The following is a 19,942-nucleotide window of genomic DNA, read 5'->3' on the forward strand; positions in this document are numbered from 1 at the left end:
TGATGGGCCTCCATTATAATTATGTCAGATGCTTCTAGGGCAGCGCTATCAACCAGAAATGAGTTCTCCCTGGGGTTGTTAGGCAATGTCTGAATAGAGGACACTAAATACCTGTGATCCACAGGAAAGTACCCACACATGGAATTATTATTCTGTCCCCAATGTTAGCAGTGACACCTGTTCTAGGCCAGCACCTCTCCACTTCATAGTGCATATAAGTCACCAAAGTTCATAGTGCAAATTCAGATTCTGATTTGTCTTAACTGAGTCTAGGGACTGCATTTCTGACAAGCTCCCAGATGGTGTTGATGCTACAGGTCCTCTTGGTCTGTGGACCACAGTGTGAGTAGCTAGGCTGTGGCTCTATATCAGAGTCAGGGGGAAATGGTTCTAGGTCATCTGAAACAAAAATCATCTTTGCATATAACTTTTAAGGAATAGTGTATTCACTTATTCTAGAAGTTGTGTTAAATACTGTTAGTTTCTTATATATAAGGACACTTCAGTGATAGAAAACAATGCATTTCTGAAAAGGACTTTGTAGCAGGCAGAGTAAGGGTCTCCAGAAGATGTCCACATCATACCCCAGTAATTTTGAATATGATAATTTTATGACAAGGGGAGGATTGAGGTTGCAGATGGAACAGGCTTATTAATCGGCTGACTTTAAGACAGAGAATGAGCCAGGCTCATCCAGGTGGGACTAAGGTAAGCACAGTGGTTCTGTTAATGTTGAAGAGAGAGACAAAAGATTTGGTCCCAGAAAGATTTTGAAAATGCTACCCAGCTGGCTTGAAGTTGGAGGAAGGAACATGAGCCACGCAATGCAGGCAGCCAGCCACACGGACAATCATTAGAAAGAAACAGAACCTCCCCTGAGCCTGAAGGAGCCCAGCCCTGCACACACCTTGATATTAGCCACTGAGACTCATTTCAAGCTTCTGACATCCAGTCTGTAAGAGCATAGGTTTGTTTGTTTGTTTTAAGCAACTACTGTGGGAATACATTACAGCAGCTGTAGGACTCAATTTAGACATTTATTCAATAAAACTTGTTTGACAGAAGCTTCCCTTGGGTCAGGGCATTTCATGTTAAACACAGGCATGAAGTAGAAAAGGAATTTTAACTAGATTTGGAGATATTCCCCTCCCCCTTTTGCTGGTACAGTCAGGTCCTCGCTGCATAAATGTAAACTGACTGTGCTGCCTCTGTGGCATTAAGAGTTAAGGTACAATGGGTGACCTTTATTTCTCCATCTATATAACTATGGTGACTTTTTTCTCAGCACCCTATATCTTTGCCTAGGAAGTTGGTCTATCCTCAACTTATATTCCCCGAATGCATGCCAGAATTACTCATTATAAGTAGAGATCACTGGGGGAAAGGCTGAATGTGGGGTAGGAATGCCTGCCATTTGCTCTAACAGAGATAGTCAATGGGTAACAAATCCAAGAGTATATGCAGCCTGTCCAATAATAAAGTAATTAATTCAAACTGAAACTATTTAGTATTCCTCTTCAGACTTATTAAATACTTTTTTCATATGAATACACAGCATCAGAGAAGATACTGAACTGAATATCTGACAAATTGCTATAGCAAGGGACCAACTCCTTAACTGGTCGGATCTTTCCAATAAACACAAAACATGCTCAAATGCACACCAACTTTGAAATTTCATACAATCACTCTCACTCCACTGCACTGTTCTTCCTACCTAATTTTCTATTACCTTCTTCCCAAAAAACAAATCTCAGATATGTTTTCATTTTACTGCAATCATTTTATGCATCTCACTCATTCCACAGTGTTATCCAACTGGACTCCCATTCCCAGCACTTAATTGTCAACTATGGTCCTTGTAGTGCAAATTCAAACACACACACATCTTTCTTATTCTATTAACTAAATTAATTACCAATTGGTTACTAACCAAGAATACTGACACAAAGATATCTTGTCTCTGAAACAGGTTGTTTGGACTCCTATGTGACTCCAGTAAAAGTTCTGATGTTCCATCCTCTGTGACCCTCTCTTGATGTATCTGCTGGGCTCCCAGACTCACCTGGATGGGGTCTCTGAGAGGAAGGTCTCCGTGTGGAAGTCTGAATGGCTCCCTGGATGGTTGATGATGAGATTGAAGCTCTGTCCCACAGGAGACAGCAGGAAGGAGTGAAGCATCAGTTCCGGAGCCAGCTTGGGAATCAAAAGCAGAACCATGTCCTGCCCCCCAGAGTTGTACAGCTGGAGACTGCACAGGGAAGATAGTTACAGCTCTCTCTATACCTGCTCATCAGGCACATTTCCCTCATATTATTCCAACTTCTAAGCACATGATTTCCCTCTGGGCCTCTGGAATAAGCAAAAAGGAAATTTTTCCTAATGATTCTCTCATCCCAAGAGACCAGGTTGGAAGTCAAGTGAGCTGTTCTTATGACTCTTTCTCTTGAGCTCACCTGCTTTCCAGAGGTCTAACCTTACCCATCCTGACTTCATGTTTTCTTCAAAGTCTGCTTTGGGGTGGGACACAGACCTTATATCTCTGGAAAATTGCTATTCTCCTCCTCAACCAGGCAGAACCACATTTCTTTGATATGCAATGCTTTGTACCTCCCTGTTTGGCTTCCTGACACATTTGTCAAAATAACTGGGGACTTTATACTTACATCACAAGTTAAGAGCTATTATTGAGTGCCTCATAAAATATTTATGAATTATAAGTGTTACATTTAGATATTAGATATTTTTATACTACATGACCCGAGCTTAGCATTTTATAGGAATTGTCTGGTTTAATTTTTAGAAAAGTCCATTCTATGATGTAGTATTATGAACTCTCTTCCCCATTGCAGAAATGGGGCCAAAAGGAGTTTACTGATGTGCTCAAAGCTCAAACTGATAAGAGGTTTTTTAAAAATATATTTTATTAATTTTTTACAGACAGGAAGGGAGAGGGATAGAGAGTTAGAAACATTGATGAGAGAGAAACATTGATCAGCTGCCTCCTGCACACCTCCTACTGGAGATGTGCCCGCAACCAAGGTACATGCCCTTGACTGGAATCAAACCTGGGACCTTTCAGTCCTCAGGCTGACGCTCTATCCACTGAGCCAAACTGGTTAGGGCAAGAGATGGGGTTTTATTTGGAATTCTGTCAAGATGCTTCCTAAAGCTTTCTCTGTGGGGCAGTGCTTCTCAACCAGAGGTGACTGTGCCTCAGGGGCTATTTGGCAATGTCTGAAGGATGCTGCTGAACACTGACAATACCCAACACATGTAATTATCCTACCTCACTTGCCAGCATGAAAAGGTGAGAACCCTTAATCTAAATCAGCACTTCTCCAACTTCTCCAGCACTATCTCAAACACAATGAGATATCATCTCACACCTGTTAGAATGTCTATGGGCATGAGTCACCCAGGAGTCTAGTTTGAATGCAGAATCTGAGTGATCAGGTCCTGATCGGCTTGATCTTTTGAGAATCAATGTCTGTGTGATACTGATTCTGCAGGTCCTTGTCTGAGGACCACTCTGAACAGCAATGCTGTGGCTCTGTGTTAGAGTCAAAGTTGCATGTGATTTTGAACAAGTAGGGTTTTCACTCATTCTGGAGGCTCTCATAAATTTACTAGAGGCCCAGTGCATGAAATTCATGCAAGGGGAGGGGTGTCCCTCAGCCCAGCCTGTACCCTCTCCAATCTGGGACCACTTGGGGGATGTCAGACATCACTCTCACAATCCGGGACTGCAGGCTCCCAACCGTTCGCCTGCCTGCCTGCCTGATTGCCCTTATCCACTTCTGCCTGCCAGTTTGATCACCCCCTAAACACTCCCCAGCCAGCCTGATTGTTGTCTAACTGCTCTCCTGCTGGCCTGGTCGCCCCTAACTGCCCTTTCCTGCTGGCCTGATCGCCCACTACTGCCCTTTCCTGCCAGCCATCTTGTGGTTACCATTTTGTGACCACATGGGGGTGGTCATCTTTGTCCACATGGGGGCGGCCATCTTGTGCAAAGGCATGACAATCAATTTGCATATTACCTATTTCTTATATAGGATTGTTCACTTATCCTATATAATAAAAGGTTAATATGCAAATTGTCCCTTTGGGTGGGAGTTCAACTGATCAGGAGTTAAATCGATGGGGAACTCGACCACTTGCTATGATGTGCACTGACCTCCAGGTGACAGCGTGGAATGATGGAAGGCCCTGGCTAGTGGCTGGGGAAGGGAGGCCTGGGCCAGCAGCCAGCAGCTGCTAGGAGCCCTACCCATGCATGAATTTCATGCACTGGTCCTCTAAGTTTCATGTAAGGATTCATGAATAACATTATATAATAAATTCCTGAAAGATGCCTTCTTCAATTATTTTATACTAGAGGCCTGGTACACAAAATTCATGCACAGGTGTGGTCCCCTAGGCTTGGCTGGTGATTGAAGTGCGAGCATTTGGCATGGAAGGGCAGGTCCCAGGTGACCTCTGGGCCCTTGGCAGCACCTGGACTCCAGGGCCCCTGCAAGCCCCCTCCACCTGAGTCATGGCTCCCGAATCCCCACACAGAGATGCAGTGAGCACAGCTGGATGCCATGGACCGGGGCACAGCATGGGCCTCTGAGCTGCCCAACAGTGCTGCACGGAAGCCGTGAGGACATTGCACTCTCTTCGGCCTGCCTCGCAGACTGGTTCCTGTGCAAACTGACAGGGAGCCCAATTGGCCCCTGTGGTCCCAGCAGCTGCAGCCCAGCTCACCCAGAAGAAGCCACGTGGGTGCGGGGCTGGATCCTTGTGGGAGCCCAGAACCTGAGCGCAGGGGCTTCCCCTGCATGCGAGCCCTGGCATCCCAGGGGAGGGCAAGCTTGGCGGACACTCCACATTCTCACTGTGCTTCCATCACCGTCACCCCCACCCCCAGGTAACAGATGAGAGGTCACCTGCCATGTTCTGTGCTGCACCCTGGTGGTCAGCGTTCATCATAGCAAGAGGTCGAACTCCCAGTCAAATTCCTGGATGAACAACCACCCGAGGGGGACAATTTGCATATTAGCCTTTTATTATATAGGATAAGTGTCATTGAGAAGCCAAATAATCTATTACTGAGAAAGATTTTACAGTATGCAGAATGTTCACCTCCAAAAGATGCTAACATCTTAGCCCCAGAAAATTGTAATATGTCATACTTCATATCAAAGGAAGATTAAGGTAGTAGACGGGATGTGTTTACTAATCAGCTGACTGTAACAAATAATTGCCCAGGCATCAAAAGAGGGCATGAGTGGGGGGGGGGGGGGATGGGGCAGTAAGGACACATATGTAATACCTTAATCAATAAAGAAAAAACATTATTAAAAAAAGCAAAATAAGCAAATGGGACTACATTAAACCAAAAAGCTTTGCAGAGCAAAGAAAACCCACATCAAAATGAAAGGCAATCTACTGAATGGGAGAGGATGTTTGCAGATGATATATCTGGTAAGGGGTTAATATTCAAAATATACGGGTAACTCATACAACTCAACATAAACAACAAAAAACTCAATTTAAAAAAATGGGTAGAAGACCTTAGTAGACATTACTCCAAAGCAGACATACAGATGAAAAGATGTACAACATCCCTAATTATCAGGAAAATGCAAACAAAAACACAATGAGATATCATCTCATGCCTGTCAGAATGTCTATTAGCTAAAGTCAACAAATAACCAGTGGTGGTGAGGATGTGGAAAACAGGGAAGCCTCATATATTGTTGGTGGGATTGCAAACTGGTGCAGTCAGTATGAAAAACAGTATGCAGATTCTTTAAAAAGTTAAAAATAGAAGTACCATATGACCCAGCAATTCCACTTCTGGGTATTTATCTGAATAAAATAAAAATAATTATCTGAAGAGATATATGCACCCCTATGGTCATTGCGGCATTGTTTACAATAGCCAAGATATGGAAGCAAGCTAGCTGTCCACTGATTAATGAATAGATAAAGAAGATGTGGTACATATATGCAATGCAATATTACTCAGTCATAAAAATAATGAAATCTTGCCATTTTCAATAACATGGATGAACATATAGTATTATGTTAAGTGAAATAAGTCAGAGAAAAAATTCTATATGATTTCACTTATATGTTGAATTTTAAAAAAGAATATAAATAAAAATGAAACAAAGAAATTTATACATACAAAAAACAACCTGATGGTTATTAGAGAGGAAGGAGTATGGCGTTGGGGACAAGGATAATGTTATTATGAAGTATAAACATCCAGTTATAAAATAAATCATGGACTACAATGTACAGTGTAATAATACTGTAATAATTATGTATGGTGACAGATGGTGACTAGACTTATTGTAGTGATCACTTTCTAAGGAATATCAATATTGAATCACTATGTTATACACCTGAAATTAACATAATATTGATTGTCAACTATAATGAAGATATATTTGTCAATAATTATGTAGGTCAGGCTAATGTAATCTCCATGGTCATCTGAATGTGGAAGAGGAAGGAAGAATACCAGTATATAGTTGGTGTCAGAGCAAGATTTTTAAATGCTACATTGCTGGTTTTAAAGATGGAGAAAGGGCTGTAGCCAGTTTGGTTCAGTGGATAAAGTGTGGACTGAAGGTTCATGGATTCAATTCCAGTCAAGGCCACATACCTTAGTTGCAAGTTCCATCCCAGGCCCCAGACAGGGCCTGTGTGAAAGCAACCAGTTGATGTGCCTGTGTAACTCTCAAATTGATGTTTCTCTCTCTATCTCTCCCCCACCCTTCCACTCTCTTTAAAAATCAATGGGAAAAGCCCTAGCTGGTTTGGCTCAGTGGATAGAGTGTAGGTCTGCGGACTGAAGGGTCCCAGTCAAGGGCATATGCCTGGACTGTGGGCTCGATGCCCAGTAGGGGATGTGCAGAAGGCAACCAATCAATGATTTTCTCTCATCATTGATGTTTCTATCTCTCCTTCTCTCTTCTTCTCTGAAATCAATAAAAATATATTTTTAAAAACTCAATGGGAAAATATCCTTAGTTGAGGATTTTTTTAAAAAGGGAGAAAGGGCCGTGAGTCCAAAGAAGAAAATCTTGCCTATTATGATAACACTAGGAGCCCAGTGCACGAATCCATGCACCTTGAAAGGAACTGTGGCCTGCGAGGCTGCGGTGGGCACAGGGGCGGGTATCAGCCCATCCTCTGTGCCCCTGCCTGGCCCCTCCCACCACAGCTCCCAGTCCCCTGTCTGCCGGCAGCCCTGCTCCCGCTGCCTCTGTTCCCATGCTCTGATGTTGCAGAATGATTGGGGCGAGCACCAGCAGTGGGTGTGAGTGAGGCTATCGCCGTCAGCGGGTGCAAGTGGCAGCTGCTGCCCGATCACCCCTCAGGAGCAGGGGGAGGTGGAGAAGCCCTCAAGGGTGATCGGGGCTAGCAGCCACCACTTGCACCCGCTGATGGCAAAAAGCAATCGGGACCAGCACTGGACACCGGTAGCAGGTGCAAGCAGCTGCTTTGGCACTGGCTGCGAGTGCAAGTGGGGCCGGCGCCGGCAGCAGGTGCAAGGGTTGGGTGGGACTGAAGCATATGGGAGCAAAAAATTTTCAGTAACCACCAGAGGCTCGCCCAAATGACAGCAACTGATGCCCCGGCTCACCTGCTCCACCATCCCACCATGGCCAACGACCACCATGTTCTGCGCTCTGCCATCTGCTGCTGATGCCCACCATGTTCCACGCGCACCCCCTGGTGGTAAGCGCATGTCATAGCGACCGGTTGTTCGGTTGTTCTGCCATTCAGTCTATTTGCATATTACAGTTTTATATATAGATAACTGGAAGTTTGTACCCTTTGACCTACATCTCCCCATTTCCACAGCCCCCAGCCCCTGGTAACCACCATCCTAAATAGAGTCCATGTATAAGTGAGATCATACAGTACTCATCTTTCTTTGTCTAACTTACTTCACTCAGCATAATGCCCCCAAGGTCTAGATATATACGTATATATATATCCCTACTATGCAAATAGACCGAATGGCGGAACAACCAAACAACCAAACAACTGGTTGCTATGATGTTCACTGACCACCAGGGGGCACACGAGGAACATGGCGGGGAATTGGTCATGGCGGATGGTGGAGCAGGTGAGTGGGGACGCCAGACCAAGGTGGGGCGCCGGTCGCTGTCATTTGGGTGAGCCTCTGGTGGTTACTGAAAATTCTTTGCTCCTGCGTGCCACAGTTTTGCCCAGCGCTCACACCTGTTGCCTGTGCTGGCCCCGCTCACATCCGTTGCAGGCACTGGAGCTGCCACTCACACCCGCTGCTGGCACCTGCCGCCAGTCCTGATAGCTCAGTGCCATCAGCTGGTGCAAGCACCAGCTGCTGACCCCGATCAGCCCTGAGGGTTTCTCTACCTCCCCCTGCTACTGAGGGACGAACGGGGCCTGCAGCTGCCTCTCACACCCACTGCCCATTACAGCCCCGCTCACACCCACTGCCATTGCTGGAGCCATTGCTCACACCCACTGCCAGTGCCTGGCACCAGTCCCGATTGCTCAGTGCCATCAGGGGGTGCAAGCAGCGGCTGCTGGCCCCGATCGCCGCTGAGGACTTCTCCACCTCTTCCTGCTCCTGAGGGGCGATCAGGGCAGCAGCCGCTGCTCATACCCACTGACTGTGCCAGCCCTGCTTGCACCTGCTGCTGGTGTCGGTCCCAATCGCTCCACGCCATCAGTAGGTGCGAGCAGGGCCAGCACCATCAGCACGTGGAGCGGCAGTGGCGGGAGCGGGGCTGCGGGCAGAGAGGGTACCAAGGGCCATGGCAGAGGGGCCAGGTGGGGGTGTGGAGGATGGGCCAAGACCCACCCCTGTGCCCACCGCATCCTCACGGCCCACAGTTCCTTTCAAGGTGCATGAATTCGTGCACTGGGCCCCTAGTAAGATGAATAAGTTCTAGGGATGTAATGGACATCATGTTGACTACTGGTATAGTTATACTGCTGTACTATATACTTGAAAATTGCTATGAAAATAAATCTTAAATGTTCCGAACAGAAAGAGAAATGTTAATTATGTGTGCCAATGAAGGTGCTAGCTAATGATTTGATGGTAATCATATTGCAGTTTTTAAATGAACCAATGATCACTCTGTACACCTTAAACTTACACAATGTTATAGATCAATTATGTATCAATAAAGCTGGAAAAAATACAGAAAAGAAAACATGGTTAGTACAGCATTCATATTTGTTCTCCAGGGTCTATAGAAAGAACACTAAAGTAATCAGTAGTTGATACTCTTTATTGCAGTAGTCCTGTTCTCAAAAGTTGTCACTAATACTGAATTCTGTCTCTGCTTTCAAATTCCTATTTTCTCTTGTGCATACACTTCAAATGCCACCCCCTTCCATCAGGACTGCCATACCCAACAAATAAATCTATCATATTGGATTATGAATATTTTAAGAGCGTGTCAATAAAAAGAAAAGCAATGTCTACATGAGGGTGCCAACAAAAGATGGTATCAGGAAAACAACAGCTCTCTAGCTCTTTTAATCAATGGGTTAAGTCTCTGGACTTGAAATACCTGGAAGTAAATTTTTTATTTCTTTCCTGCCTATAAATGGTAAGCTGGAGGCAAGCAGCAGAAGGGGCATGGTTATTTTGGAGGGGCCTGACCTCAAGAGTAGAACTTCCACATCTGCTCATTAAACATATTTTTACTCTCACTCTCTTCTCTAAGATCATTCACCATTAAGGGCAGATATAGAAGTAAAACTTTATTGAAATAAAATTTACACAAGTGGTAGAGTGTGTGCAGAGATGGCACCAATTCTTTGTCTGTTTCCATGTCTTCGGCAATGTGACTGTGAGCTCCTCCCATCCAGAGCTGTAGTTTTCTTCTCCACCTCTGAATCTGGGCTGGAATTAGGATTTTTTTTAGTCGGTTTGGTAAAATAAAATATGGTGGAAGTGACAGTGTGCTTTACCAGGCCTTGGTGCATTTCCACTGCTCTCACTCAGAACCATGGCTCAGCCATGTGAACAAATCCAGTGGGCCTTCCAGAGGAGAGGACAGGCGGATAGAGCTCATTTATTCCAGCCAAGCCCTCCCTAGATCAGTCACCATAGCTGAGCCCCTCATACATTAGAAAGCCCAGCCAAGGTCAGCAGAGACACCCCAGCTGACCCATAACTGACTGCAGACTCATGAGACTAGCAGAGATAGTAACACCACCCAACTACACAAACCCATTGGAAAATAAAGGAATTATATTAAACCATTTGCTTTTAGGATGGCTTGTAACATAGCAATAGTGAATTGATACTATAATCAAAGCAAAAAAACTGAGGTAAATTACAATAATCTGCTACTTCTTACTTTGGCATTTGTACTGATATTTGAGGACAGCACTCACAATTACACTGTAATTCCAATGCATTTTAGGTAACTGTATAAAAGTGACTCCATTGAGGTTCCCTTCCAGGCAGTCAAGACAGGATGGAAGGACATGCTTGTTTGTGCAAGAAAATCTGCACATAACTGGGCAGGATTCATCCTTTGATCATAAAGATTGAAGATATGGTCCTAGCTGGTTTGGCATAGTAGATAGAGCATTGGCTTGAGGACTGAAGGGTCCCAGATTCGATTCTAGTCAAGGGCACATGCCTAGGTTTTGGGCTTGATCCTCAGCAGGGGCATGCAGGAGGCAGCCAGTCAATGATTCTCATCATTGATGTTTCTATATCTCCCTCTCTCTTTTTCTCTGAAGTCAGTAAATATATATTTGAAGATATTCCTGAGTATAAAGATACATATTGTGTGGTAGTGAGATTGTTCAGTCACTTTCCCTTTAATGGATTTGAAAAAATTTAGAAAAGGGGAGATAGTGAATTTAGAACACTAGAAAGAGTCACATTAGTAGAGAGCACATTTAAAGTTTTAAGGAGCCCTGGCCTGTACGGCTCAGTTGGTTGAGCATCATCCCATGCACAGAAACGTTGCTGGTTCTATTCCCAGGCAGGGCATATTTCCAGGTTGTGGATTGGATCCCCAGTATGGGAGACAATCAATCAATATTTCTCTCTCATATGGATGTTTCTCTATCTCTCCCTCTCACTTAAAAAAAACATATCAAAAGAAAGTTTTAAAGCAAAAACAGTGAAATAGTTCAGAAAAAATCATAAAATACACCACATAATTTTTCACCCCACTGAATAAGGAGCCTTACACATGGACAGCATATTCCACACTTTATTAAGTACACAAGTGCCATGAAAAACATTTTTGTACAGGAAAAAATTGTATGGCTATTATTGCTTCATCACATTTAAGGTCACTCTGACTCTAACCACATTAGCCCAATCTATCTATTAAAATGTGTATTTCCTTGTAGACTCTTCTTAGAAACATGTGTTTGATAGTCAATTTTAGCCAGTGGCTATGGTAGGCATGTGGACACAGAGATGAATAATAGAATGAAGAACATAAAGCCAGGAGACCAACTATAAAACATACTAGCATGTCAAAGTCTACATTATCAAGAAGAGCAGTAGAGGTAGTGTTATAAAATATAACGATGAACAAATAAGTGAAAACTGTGGTCTCAGAGTTACCTCTAAAATAAAGTTATACAAATGACCTTAGTAGCCAAGTATAATTTTGTCCATAGGGGTAGTATAATTCATTACTATTCTCTCAGGAAAACAATAGAAAAATTACTTAGAATGAAATATGTCATAAGATAATAAATTATGCTCAGTAATTCATGTCAACCTATGAAGTAAATGAGAATTTCAAATTACATATGGTCCAAATATTGGATTAATTTCTGTCAGAACTTCTGGTCCTGAGGATTTGAACCCTGAATTCTTGGGCAATTCTTCAGCCTAGTACAGGTGGCCCATCAAAAGCTTACCTGTCAAGGAATCTTTCCAGGGCCCTCTTTATGTCCTTGTTCCTGAGACTGTAGATGAAGGGGTTCAGCATGGGTGTGACCACGGTGTACATCACCGATGCTGTTGCACTTGATTGTGAGCTCCGGGAAGCAGCAGAGCTGAAGTATACTCCTAGGAGCGTACCATAAAATAAGGAGACAACTGAGAGGTGAGATGCACAGGTAGAAAATGCTTTATACTTCCCCTGAGCTGAAGGGATTCTACATATGGAGGAAAGTATCTTAGAGTAAGAGTAAAGGATCCCTGCAAGGGAACCACCACCTAGCAGCCCAGCTGTAAAATACATTATAATGTTGTTAAGAAAGGTGTCAGAACAGGCAAGTTGGAGCACCTGATTGAATTCACAGAAGAAGTGTGGGATTTCCAAGTCTGAACAGAAGGACAGATGCAACACCATTAAGCTTTCTAACAAGGAATTCAGTACACTCATGATCCAGGACAGCAGAACCAACAGTCCACAGAGCCGGGGGTTCATGATGACCATGTAGTGCAGGGGGTGGCAGATGGCCACAAACCGGTCATAAGCCATCACAGTCAGGATAAAGTTATCCAACCCAGCAAAAAGTATGAAAAAATACATCTGTGTAATGCAGCCTTCATAGGTGATGACTTTGCTCTGTGTCTGGATGTTCACCAGCATCTTTGGGATGGTGGTGGAGGTGAAACAGATGTCTACCAAGGACAGGTTGGAGAGGAAGAAGTACATGGGTGTGTGGAGGTGTGAGTCTGAGCTGACAGCCAGGATGATGAGCAGGTTTCCCAACACAGTGACCAGATACATGGAGAGAAAAAGCCCAAATATGAGGGGCTGCAGTTCCAGTGCCTGTGAAAGTCCTAGAAGAAGAAAATCTGAAATTTGTGTACCATTGTTTCGTATCCTGTGTTGGAGGACGTGGCTACCAGAAAATAGAAAAAATAAATAAATAATTTTCACATTAGCAGGCATTAGTAACTGAGAAGAAATGACATTTTTATGTTTTAGGATAAGGAAAATAATTTCCATTTCCTATGTGTGATTTATTCCCCATTATGGTATCTCTATTGGCCTTTCTCAATAGAATTTCCTATTCTACCATCAACCTATTCTTCAAAAATAATGTATATTGCTGCTTTATTGAGAATATCTTTTATGCATTTGAGAAATATATATTGACCATAGACCATATTCCAGGCACTGTTCAGAGTATGGCATGCTGAAAATTGGTCTTCCATCAGTTAATTGTCAGCAATTAGTTCAATGTTTACTTCTTTTAACATCAGAAATTAGTCATTATTTTGTTAATCAGGTAAACAACCATAGGCTGGTCCTATCAAGAGACCTCTGGTACATGCCCTTGGCTTTGACTCTCTCTGACACTTTCCTGTAGTACCTACTGGACCTTTGGACTCACCTGTTTGGGAACTCTGAGGGGAAGGTCTCCATTGGGAAGTCCAACCTCCTGGATGGGTGATGATGGAGACTGCAGCTCTCTGCCCAGACAAGACAGCAGGAAGGAGGCAAGCACAGATCTCCTAGACAAACTTAGGATTCCAAAAACAACAACCAGATCCCATCCAACCCAAGATCACACAAGCAGAGAGACTGGAGATGAGGAGATATTTACAGCTCCCCATGTCTGCTCACTAGGTGCATTTCTGTGTTCTTACTGCAACTTCTAATCACCTGATTTCCCTGTGGGTCTGGACAGAAGGGAATGTTTTCCTGGAGATACTGTTCCCAAGAAACCAGCTTAGAATTGGAATGAGTCCAGTGTCTACTAGTTCTTCCTCATTACATTTGTTGGGTTTCAGAGGACTAACATCCCAGCACCTTATCTCAATCCTGATTTAAATTTTTTCCAAATTTAAGACTGAGGATGCAGTCTGGATTATTAAAATTGAATCTCCAAATATTGACTTGTGGTAGGGATACAGGCCCTGATATCTACAGAAAATTGCTATTTTTCTTTTTAACAAGGGGGGAAACTAAGTTCCTTTGATATAAACTTTGTGTGTTACACACTGGGCTTCATGATACATTAGCCAAAACAATTTGGCATTTCAACCTTATAGCACAAGTTAAGAGCTGTCATTTAGTCCCCTCACTATAAAATATTTGTTGATTATAAGAAACATATTTCCATTACTTTACATGCTAATCTAAGCTTGGACTAAGAAAGTAAATAGACTCTTCCCTGTGGCCTCCAGAAACATCCTAGCCCTGTAAACATCTTGATTTTAGCCCACTGAGACCCATTTCCTGTTTCTGACCTAAGGAATTGTAACAGCATGAATGTGTTTGTTTTAAATCACTTGTGTGGTCATTTTACATTAGCATTAGAAGTGAATAAACCTTTATCCAATGAAAATTTTCCTTAGGAAGCTGAGATCAAGTGGCTCTATTCATTCATTTAACCTCCCCTGGCTAAAGGCATTTTGCATTGTAGTCCCCCCTTAAGTAAAAGAAATGTGTAATCAGTTTGGAGATATTCAGGCTCTTTAACTGGTAGAGAATTTCTTATTGCATAAATATAAATGTGCTCCAGATTTTGATGCCTTTGAGGCATTAACATAGGAAATAAGTTCATGTCTACCATTTACTTTAAATTTTCATGTCTAAATTTCTACATCGTTTAATTTTATGTTAATTCAAAAATTCATTCTTTTCATTTCTATCTTCTTTAAATTTCTCTTAAGTTTCCTTTCAACGTGAAATATGTGATTATAAATGAATCTATGTTTGTGTACATATATGTTTGAAATAAAAATGTATATGAATAAGCACACATATACATACACACTTTAAATTGGAATTCTTTATTTTGGCTCAATGAAATATGGCCATATATTTTATTTATTGCTTGCAATATTCCTCTGAAGTTACGTTTACTATCCCCATGACGAATGTTGCAAGCAATAGATGAGATATATGGCCATATTTCATTAGAAATTTAGGCTTAGGTATATTAAATGTTTAACAATTACTATAAGAAGCCATTAAATTTTATTGTGTACTTTCTTGACATATGCAAATGGAAACATGAGGTATAGACTGCAATTTTTGTATGACTTTTATTCATCAAATAGTGGATTTTTATCATGTTTAGTTTACATTATGTAATTATACTTTAAAAAATGGAAGGAAAATAGCCTAGGATCTAGAGCTCAGGTATCTGATTCACACTGAGAAATGGTAGGAGTATCTCTTTTAACTGGAGAAAAGTAAGTTTCATGGATATTGGAACCACGGAAGTAAAATAAAGCACTTCATATTCAGTACTATTTGTTTTCTTTAAAATAGAAGATAAAATTAGATATAAAAATAAGGTAAACTGATGACATACTGCTTCAAAGAAGATCGCCATGGCCACACACAGCATCATGAATGAGCCTTAGAAATACATGTAGAGACTCACCGCTGACTGCAGTCTCACAGGGAGACTGGCAGAGCTCAGAAAAACTCCCTAACATGCAATCTCACTTGGTAATAATGGCATTATATTTAATAATTTGCTTGTAGGATGGCTTGTCATACAGTAATAGCTTAATGATATAATAATCAAAGTAAATATAAGGGAGGACACTATCTGCTGTTGGTTGTTGTTTTTTTTGAAACTTGTTTTCTTTTTTTTCTGAATTATAAACTGTTTTTAATTAACTGATAAATATTGAACTTTGTAGCCTACAACAAATAATACATCTCCTTTTTAAGCACCCATGGAACATTGACAAAAGACAGTTAACTTCTTAGCCACACATTTTAAAACATCAGAAGAAGAAATTCAAATATATTCTCTAACCACAAGGCCATAAAACTCAACTAAAAAAAACTTTATGGGGGAATTTTTAATGCAATCTCCTCAAATACAACTTGGTCAAAAGAGAATTATTCAAACTACTATTTAAAAGATTACAATGAGTCCAACTGGTGTGGCTCAGTGGTTGAGCATCAACCCATGAACCAGGAGGGTTTGATTGGTTTGATTCTCAGTCAGGTCACATGCCTGGCCTCAGATGCGATCCCTAGGAGGGGGCATGCAGGAGGCAGCCCATCAATGATTCTCTCTCATCATTGATTTTTCTATCTCTCTGTCCCTCTCCCTTCCTCTCTGAAATCAATACAAATATATTTAGAAAAAAAATTACAATGACAACTCTATATGTGAAAACTCAGGGTGTAACCAAAGCTGTACTCAGATGAAAAACATCCTTAAAATTTTTCAGTTAAAAAAAATAAAGCATGAAAATAAATTGAATTCATTAATAGAATAAAACAAGCTTCAGGGAAGCAGATTCAGTTTATAACAAAAACAAAGTCAGGAATTAATGGATTTAAAAACAGAAAAACAGAATTTATAAATCCAAACCATACCGATGTCTAATAAATCTAATCAAGAATAAAAGTTAGGAGACACAAACAAAATTAGAAATCTCACGGGAGAATAACACTTTCTTTCCCTAAATATATATTTATTGATTTTAGAGTGAGAAGGGAAGGTAGAGGGAGAGATGGAAACTTCAATCGGCTTCCTCCTACATGCCCCCCATTTGAGATAGAGCCCGAAACCCAGGCATGTGACCTGACCAGGAATTAAACCTCTCAGTGCTTGGGACAACATCCAACCAACTAGGATGCTTACCATTTTTATTTTATTTATTTCTTTTAGAAGACAACATTCATTGTTACTATGTTAGTTTATTTAAGACAACTATATATAAAAACTTATTGGAGGTTCATTTCCCTGTAACCAGGAGAGGTGGAAAGAACACATATGTGTGTGTAGGAAAACTGGTGACCCTGTGTCATACAACTAGATAAGAATGCAATTTCTCTCTTGAGTCATTCTTTGATCATAGAGGATGAATATTATCCTGAGCACAATAGAGATATATAGTGGATGGAACTGATAATGATCATTTACCATCTTGTCCATTTTTATGAAAAATTTAGAGGGAGGGAACCTATATTCTTTATTTTAATAAAAGAGTCACATTATAGGAAGCACTGCAAATTTTCAACCCAATAAAATATAGAGAAACACCAACCAGTCTTCAATCATATGTATATACCCCTTTCCAAATGGGCATCATTCCTCCATATTTCAATGAATGGATGCATAGCATGAAGAATAAACATTTTACATAATAATACAATGAAATTCATCTGTGATTTTAAAGTGGTATTAGGTCAACTTATTTATTAAAATTTATTTTTCAATGAAGAGCCCCCTTGAAGACATTGATTTGATAATCATTTTGTAAGTGGCTAAGGTAGGGGTATGAACACTGAGCTAAAAGAGAACAGGATTCCAATGAGGAGAATAAAACCCAGTGACCAGCTATTAAACACACTAGTATGTCAGAATCTGCATTATCAGGAACAGCAGTTGAGACAATGATATACAAAGAAATGTCAGTCATAAAAGTGAACAGCAGAGGTCTCAGATTTTCTAACCAAACAAAACGGTATAAATTGTCTTGGTCATTAAGTGCAGCTTTTCCATAGGAGTAGTGCAATTCAGGATGATTCTTTAGTAAAAAAAAATAATAATAATTATTTGGTATGATATATGTCATTATTCTAAAGATATCCATGTTGTTTCATTGGGTAAATAGTATTTTCCAAATATTCTGATCCACGATGAAAATAAATTTAGGAAAGTAGAAAAACAACAAAGAGAAAAGCCGTTGAATATTTGAGAGAGCAGAGAACTTAATTGAGTTACATATGTTGAATAGAGAAGATGAGGTTAAAGAAATAGAAATTCCAGGAAATAAATGCAAAGAGTAAGTTCTGCTTCCATAGCCTGAAGATCATCATGATGTGTGACTCTGAGCCTTTGACCTCTGCCATCATGGGCACATCTTCAGTCTTAGGACAACTGGCCTGTTTGTAGTTTCCTTCACAAAGAATGTCTTCAGAGCCTGTTTGATGTCTTTATTCCTGTGACTGTACATGAAGGGGTTCAGCATGGGTGTGACCACAGAATACATGACCCAGGCTGTGGCACTTGAATGTGCATTGTGGGTAGCAGCAGAGCTAAGGTACTGAAGTATGGTAGCAATCATCTCAGGTGGGAACTGTAGTTCTCTAACCTGCTGTTTGGCTTATGTACCTATTTGCTTTGTTTAACAATGGACAGGTTATTTTGATTTTCTGAATTATATAAATCATCCCATTTGATTAAATGCCTTATTGATTATAATGTGAATATCCGATGGGTTGTGGTCATACTGGTCTTAGAAAGCACATTTTTCCTTACCTGGGAAGGACAGCACAGTTATCCCAAGGTCAGAGGCCTCTAGACCCAAAACTGTAATTTAGATAACATGCCTAAGTTTAACCCAGGTTACCCAAGGGCTCCAGATAATGTGTTTATAACATGCTGTTTAATCTGCTTTTTGCAAACTAGGTTCCTCATTCCAGACTCAAGGGCTCTAGATAATGTATTTCTGTCAATTAAGTGACCCCGAGACCCAAAACTATAATTAACATGCTTAATTCTGCTTCTGTAAACTGCTTTTTGTGAGCCAGGTTCCTCATTCCAAACCCTGGGATGTAATCAATACCTTTGTGATTTTTTGCCTGTATAACCTTGGAGCTGCGACCATCTTGTTACTATGAGATTTGGGAAATGTCCCCTCATAGTCCCGGATTGCAATAAATGTGACTCTTTAATTCGACTTCTTGAGGCGTCCTTCTGTGATTTGCAGATACATTACAACAGTACATATCTAAATTCATACCATAAAATAAGGAGACAATTGAGAGGTGAGACACACAAGTGTTATACTTCTCCTGAGCTGATGACATTCCATGTGTGCAGGACACTATTTTAGAATATCAGTAAAGGATCCTAGAGAAAGGACCAGCACCAAGCAGGAGAGCTGAAAAATACATCACCATGATAGTTAAAATTGTGTCCGAACAGGCAAGTTTGATCATCTGATGGAGTTCACAGAAAAAGGAGGGATTTCCACATCCATGCAGAAGGACCATCGTAATGCCATTAAGCATTGTAGGAAGGAGTGCAGGACACTCATGATCCAGCATATCAGAGCCAGCAGTCCACAGAGCCGAGGGTTCATGGTGACCATGCAGTGCAGGTGGTGGCAGATGGTCATAAAACAGTCATAGGCCTTCCAAGTGAGGAAGAAAACATGCAACCCAGCAAAAAGTGTTGTAATGTACCCCGCAAATCACAGAAGGACGCCTCGAGAAGTCGAGTTAAAGAGTCACATTTATTGCAATCCGGGACTATGAGGGGCCATTCCCCAAATCTCATAGTAACAAGATGGTCGAAAAACCAGGTTTATGTAGGCAAAAATCACAAAGGTATTGATTACATCCCAGGGTTTGGAATGAGGAACCTAGTTCGCAAAAAAGCAGTTTACAGAAGCAGAATTAAGCATGTTAATTACAGTTTTGGGTCTCCGGATCACTGAGTTGATAGAAACACATTATCTAGAGCTCTCGGGTCTTGAGACCACTGAGTTATCAGGAATTCATTATCTAGAGCCATCGAGGCAATTTAGAGTAATTGTGCTGTCCTGGTCTTGGGACCACTGAGTCAACTGGAACGCATTATCTATGTCCACTAAGACAATTTAGGATAATTGTGCTGTCCTGTTTCCCAGGTACAGAAGAATGTGCTTTCTAAAACCAGTAAGATAACAATCAATGGGATAGTCATTCAATCGAATGGGATGATGTATACAATTCAGAAAATCAAAATAACTTTTCTATTGTTAAGCCAAACAGCAGGGTTAGAGTTAAACTACAGTTTCTACCTGAGATGGTTGCTACCATACTTCAAAAGTATGACAAAATACATCTGAGTAATGCAGGCTTCATAGGTGATGACATTGCTCTGTGTCTGGTTGTTCCACAGCATCTTTGGGAAGGTGGTGAAGGTGAATCAGATGTCTAGCAAGGACAGGTTGGAGAGGAAGATGTATGTGGGTGCTGGAGGCTAGGAACAGTAGTTAGCATAATAAATGCAGGAGGTCCAT

General features: G+C 41.3%; 1 pseudogene; it reads right to left on the bottom strand.

Moving 5' to 3' along the window:
- Positions 1 to 11,881: 11,881 nt before the first annotated feature.
- On the bottom strand, positions 11,882 to 12,731 carry LOC111824033 (annotated as a pseudogene).
- Between the last annotated feature and the right edge of the window lie 7,211 nt (positions 12,732 to 19,942).

This window comes from Myotis lucifugus, unplaced genomic scaffold, assembly GCF_000147115.1.
Source record: "Myotis lucifugus unplaced genomic scaffold, Myoluc2.0 scaffold_827, whole genome shotgun sequence".
NCBI classification, from domain to species: domain Eukaryota; kingdom Metazoa; phylum Chordata; class Mammalia; order Chiroptera; family Vespertilionidae; genus Myotis; species Myotis lucifugus.